We start from the raw sequence: 6000 nt of genomic DNA on the forward strand, positions 1-6000 counted from the left end.
GTCACTTACTCTCACCATTCTGGCCGGTTTTGAGTTTCTTCAGTAACCGGTACTCACTGCAAATGAAGTCTTCCTGATGGAAGCTGACAACAGCAATAATTTGCGGGCATAAATGTAAGTATTTAGAACATAATTTGACAGGTACATTGTATCCATTAAGAAAAAAAAAAAAAGCTTCCCCACGAGGGCCTACAATGTCTGCAGCCACGGGCTTTTGATCAACTGTACCAGACATGAACTTCCACTTGTGGAACGGGCCTCAAATCCAATCATAAGTATTGGTTACACTCACAATAGTCAGGCTGCTATTGTACTAGCAGATATATCCTGCCAGGAGTGTTGACAGTGTAGCATTCAGGGTCCAAGGCCAACTAGGATCATGGATATCAACCCATCCCCACCTCCAAGCCCCACCCCCAGGACCTGCCTAGCACCTTCAGCACGACAAAAGCTCACCAGCAGGGAGGAAGCTTCTAACTCAATGCCAGCTTGATTGTACCATGTCCTGTAAGCAAAGCACATAGTTAATTGAGCAATAGGGCCTTACAATTTGTTCCCGTAAACAATCAACAGTAGTAGCGATTGTCTCATTTTGGAGCATTCCGCAGCCTTCTTGGCCAGCAACCGGTGGGTGGGGAGAAAAGGCCCACCCCTGATACTAGGATTTTGTGGTTTCTGAGAATGTCTCTTTCCAACCACTCATGGTACCTTCCGTCAGCCTTTTTAACCATTGTTTTAATGTTTACAGGCACAGAACTGTAGAATTTGTCTCACCCTGTTTGGTGTCCAGCTTGGCTCTATCAAGTGTTACACTTTCATTTGAACTCTCATTTGAACTGAAACATTCAGCCCTGGAGGAAGGCTCTTCAAGACTCAAGAAGAAACAAAACTTAAAGGACCCAGAGGTTAGCATCATTTCATCTGGGTAAAGGACCCAGAAAGTGGACAACTCACAAATCCCTAAGGCTGAATAATCAGTAACAGCTGCTAGAGACAAGAGACTCCCCAAGTGGAGAAGCTGCCTGGAGGAGACTGTCCCACCAGTCAAGCTACCTGCAAGTCATGCAGAGATGCAGCTTTCATGAGTCATCACCCAGGCTAGGATGGGCCTTTTGGTGATGTAGCTGTTTTTGAGTCATCTATGCTTCTGTAAGAAAATCTCACTCACACTCAGGTAAGTATTCCCAATTAACTCATTGGTTCACCAAAGTGAACTTCAAGGAAATCATTTCTTTGAGCTGTTGTTAGTTCCTTATCTGGGGTGAGTACAATTTTGCTTATGTCTCCCCAGGAAAAGTTCCACAACACCCAACCATAAAGCACTCATGGGTGTCACAGCCATGCTTGGCCCTTGCACCTTGTGTGAACTGACCTCCCACCCTCCTTCCCTTAGGTGTACTTGCTTGTCTCTTGGCAGCTTTTCTAAATCTGTAAAACACCCAGAGGTTAGCATCATTTCATCTGGGTAATGAAACCCTCCTGCAGAGGGTGAGCAGGTTCACCGAAGGGCTATCATCCATCACAGCCAGCAAATGCCAATCGGTCTCAGGAGTCGTCAGCTGAAGGGATACTAAAGAAAAGTGTTAGTCCCATACCCTATTAAAAGAGCCCATTGCTTGGATCATCGCTGTCTCAAAAGATCAACACACTGGGAACAGGGGTGTGAGAGGGAGTCTCTACCTCAGTTAGCTCTCCACAATCTGCAGTCATTCTCTATGAGCTGTCTACCTTCTTCACCCCAACGTGCTGTCTCCACCAAGGGGCCAGATGGGACTCATTCTTCCTGCTCTGACAAGCTCAGCACCAAGGGAGAGCTCCCACCTGGTGAGTCTATACAAACTGCCCGAGTCTGACGTCTCTGGGCCAGTGCTTCATCAGGATGCTTCCAACACTGGTGACGCCAGGCTAGCCCAGTCTCTAACTCCAATATATCTTATGCAGGAGAATAATACACACAGGTTTTTCTGGAGGGGATAACTGCCCACTACTGGAACAAGCAGCCTTTTCCACCCCCACTGCTATCATTCATACCATCAATAAACTTTTCCTCAGGCTTAAGAGCTTCCTGGGGTCTTAGGCTCACTGGATTTGCCCTTTACCAATTGTTTCTTCAGGAACCTTAGCAGACCCAAATGTTGTTGTACTTGTTTTCCAGGGACCCAGACAGACTCTTTTGTCTCTGTCCTTTTGTTTTTCTCAGCCTCCCCATTGAATGCTTTAGCACATTAGGGACCTGATCTACAAGTCAATCTAAATCATTCCGAGCCTTTCTCACCTCAAAAAGTTTATGGCCCACCTTGGCTCAACATAGCTAACATCAGCAGGATGGCTCAGTAGGTGTGGCCTCTTGACAAAGACTGGGTTTGGTTCCTAGAACCCACATGGGGAGGGAGGAAAACAGCTTTGCAGGTGTCCTCTGCCCACCATACATGATGTGGCACATGTGAACTCTCTTGTTCTCTCTCTCACACACACAAAAACAGCAAACAAATGTAAAATTTAAAAAAATTGATGGGTATTATATTTAATCTGTATATTAATTTTGATAGTATTGCCATTTTCATGTTATTAATTTTGCCAGTTTAGGAGTATGGAAGGATCTTCTATGATTTCGTTTTCAAGATTTATTTTTATTTATGTGTATGCACGTGTGTGTGTATGCACGTGCGTGTATTCAAGTACCCAGGGAAGCTAGAATAGGGCATTAGAGCCCTTGGATCTGGAATTACAGGTTGTTGTGAGTCACTGATGTGGGTGCTGGGAATTGAATTTGGGTACCCTTAAAGGGCATCAAATGCTCTTGATTGATGGGCCATCTCTCCACCCTGATTTCCTTTTTCAATGTCTTGGAGTTTTCATCGTCTCCATCTAGCACTTCTTTGGCTAGGTTTATTGCAGGTTCTTATTTCTCATTGTTTCTTTTGTTAAGAGTGCATTGTTTATAATATACGGTAGCTTCATATATATATATATATATATATATATATATATATATATATATATATATATATATATATATATACACACACACACATATCCTTTGTATCCTGCAACTTTACTGTGTTTACTAGCTCTAAGAGTTTTCTAGTAGATTGTAAAGGGTGTTTTTTGTTTGTTGTTTTGTTCTGCTTTTGAGACAGTGTCTCACTATGTAGACCAGGCCTCAGACTCACAGAGATCTGCTTGCCTCTGACTCCTGAGTTCTGAGATTAAAGGAATGCACCACCACACTCAGAATCTATAGGGCCTTTGAGTATAGAATAATATCTGCAAATAAAGACAGCTTTTCTCCCTTCCTTATTTGTATTGTTTTCATGTCTTGCTCTTGCTTAATTGCTATTGCTAAGACTTTAAGCACTGTAGTAAATTAAAAAAGGGCAGCGTGGGTACCACCTAGAAGTGGACAACAGTAACATTCAGTCCCTTTCTGGGATAACTCTGGAAGATACTGATGGGAAAAATTTTCACAATAGGCAAAACTTCAATCATTCTACATTCATACATTTTTCTTGGAAGGGGAAATGACCAGATTCGCAGTTATATACTGATCTATGGCCTGTAGATAATGGTTTGGCTGGATAGTCAGGGAATGGAAGGAACATGATGGGAAAATTGGTGACAAAGACATTCGAGGACAAAATGTGCAGATAGCTCTCTCCAAATGGGGGAAGGATGTGAAGATACTTGGGCCCCATGGGAATGCTCATCACCAGGTGACTTCAGCAGAGGAGGAGTTCAGGAGTCAAGTAGATAAGGTAACCTGTTCTGTGGGTAGTCGGCCTCTTTCCCTAGCCATCCTATCATTGCCAGTGGGCCCATGAGCAAAGTGGCCGTGGTGGCAGAGACGGAGGTTATGCATGGGCTCAACAACATGGACTTCCAGTCACCAAGGCTGACCCGGCAACAGCTGCTGCTGAGGGCCAGATCCAGATCCACCAGCAGCAGGGACCAACACTGAGCCTCTGACACGGCACTATTCCCCAGGATGACCAGCCAGTGACCTGGTGGCAGGTTGACTACACTCGACCACTGCTATCAAGGAAAGGGAAGCATTTTGTTTTGTTATTCTTGTCTTTTTTCTCAGAGCTGAAGACTGAACCCAGGCCCTTAGGCGCTCTACCACTGAGCTAAATCCCCAACCCCAGCACTTTGTTTTTACTTGAGTAAATACTTACCCTGTTTATGAGTTTCCCTTTCCTGTACATAGTATTTCTGCCGAAACAACCATCCATGAATTTACTGAACATCGTATTCACTCTTAGGATACTTCACACAGCATCATTTCCGTCAAGGAACTTACTTCACAGCCAAAGAATTGCAACAGTGGACCCACGCTCATGAAATCCACTAGTCTTACCATGTACCCCACCATCCTGAAGCATCTGACTTAACAGAACAGTTGAGTAACCTCTTTAAGAAACAGTTCCAGTTATACCAGTTAGGCAGCAGTAGCCAGGAGGGTTGGGGCAGGGTTCTCCAGAAGGTGGTCTATGCTTTGAATCTGCATCCGGTCCTACCTGAGTGTAACTTAGTACCCATAGATCAGCTGCCCCCTTCCATCTTCCAGTACCTTCCAGGAACCTGTTTCAGGTTATCCAAGTGGAGATTGAACCTCGGGACTGGTGCATGATGGGCAGTTGCTCTATCCAGCCCTTTTTACAGCTCAGCTGGTCAGCAAGGCCTTGTGTTCCTTCTGTTGTTCAGGGAGGACAGAAAAGAAATAACTGACCATGTGAGACGCTGTCTGAAAAAAGACGTTCTTTGTATCCCTCCATCATCTGATCTCACAGTGCTACTTTACTATCTAACATCGATTGTCCATTTTTTACTTTCAAAGTCTCCGTTTCCTTACAGAACCTTCCCTTCCTCATCCTGAGTGCTACTTGCAAGACTGGCCCTACATCTTTGCTCCAGAAGTTACTACTGGCAGTGAGGCTGGAAGTATAGCTCAGTGGTAAAGCATTTTCATGGGGCCCTGAACTCAATTCCGGTGCCAAAAAGAAAAAAAAAAGTGACAAACTGCCACAATCCTGTATCCAGGATGTAAAAAGACTGCCAACAGTTGGAAGCTACATAGTGACCAAGTACTAGGCCAGCCTGAGTTACTTAACAAGACCCTGTCTCCAAAAAAAAAAAAAAAAAAAAAAAAAACAGTTGCTGTGGAGCCCATGCCTAGCTCAGCTTTGGCCAATGAGATCAGGCCAGATCTTTTTATGGACCTAATGTAAGAGGGACACTCTTTCCATCAATGTTGCCAAGTTGGTAAAAGGTGAGCCTGGAGCCACTGGTAGCCCTCTGGTTCCACGAGAGAAGAATCTGCCTGGGATAAAAAAGCCAAGAGAAAGGAAGGTGACCTGAGCATGGAGGACTGGTTCCTGACAGTGTCCTTTAGCATGGGATTAGCAAAGAGAAAGGCCTTTGTCGCCACTGAGCCTGTAGAAGCCTAACGGGGCACACAAGCAGAGGTTAGCGAGTTGAGGTGGACTTCCAGGCGGGCAAGGAGAGGCATGCAAACATACATGGAAGTGATGAGCAGGAGCTGGCTGGGAGGATGGAGGTGACACAGAGCAGTCAATGGCTGGACCACACAGTACTTTCGGGGAATTCAACATGAGCACAGCACATGTAGCACAGCCCCAGACACAATCTCCTGGGGTCCAGGACTTTAAAATCCCTCACAGTGGAATATGCCAGAGTGTGTTCGGCTGTGAGTAGTGGCAGTCTGATGAATTGTGACTCACAGTGACAACATTGAGCTGTAGGGAAGCGGAGCTGGGACCACTGCTTCATCGTGCCATTAGGATGGTGAGGTTCTCCCATCTCTGCCTCACCACCCTCAGATTTTCTTTTCCTTTCCATTTTAATTTTTTTAAAACGTTATCTTTTATTCATTTGTGCGTATGTGTGTGCACTGTGTGTGTATGTGTGAATGCATGTGGTACAGAGGTCAAAAGTCAACTTTCAGGAGTCATTTTTTTCTTTCTATTGGGTAGATTCTGG

The sequence above is a fragment of the Peromyscus maniculatus genome, chromosome 2 (genome assembly GCF_049852395.1).
Source record: "Peromyscus maniculatus bairdii isolate BWxNUB_F1_BW_parent chromosome 2, HU_Pman_BW_mat_3.1, whole genome shotgun sequence".
Taxonomy (NCBI): domain Eukaryota; kingdom Metazoa; phylum Chordata; class Mammalia; order Rodentia; family Cricetidae; genus Peromyscus; species Peromyscus maniculatus.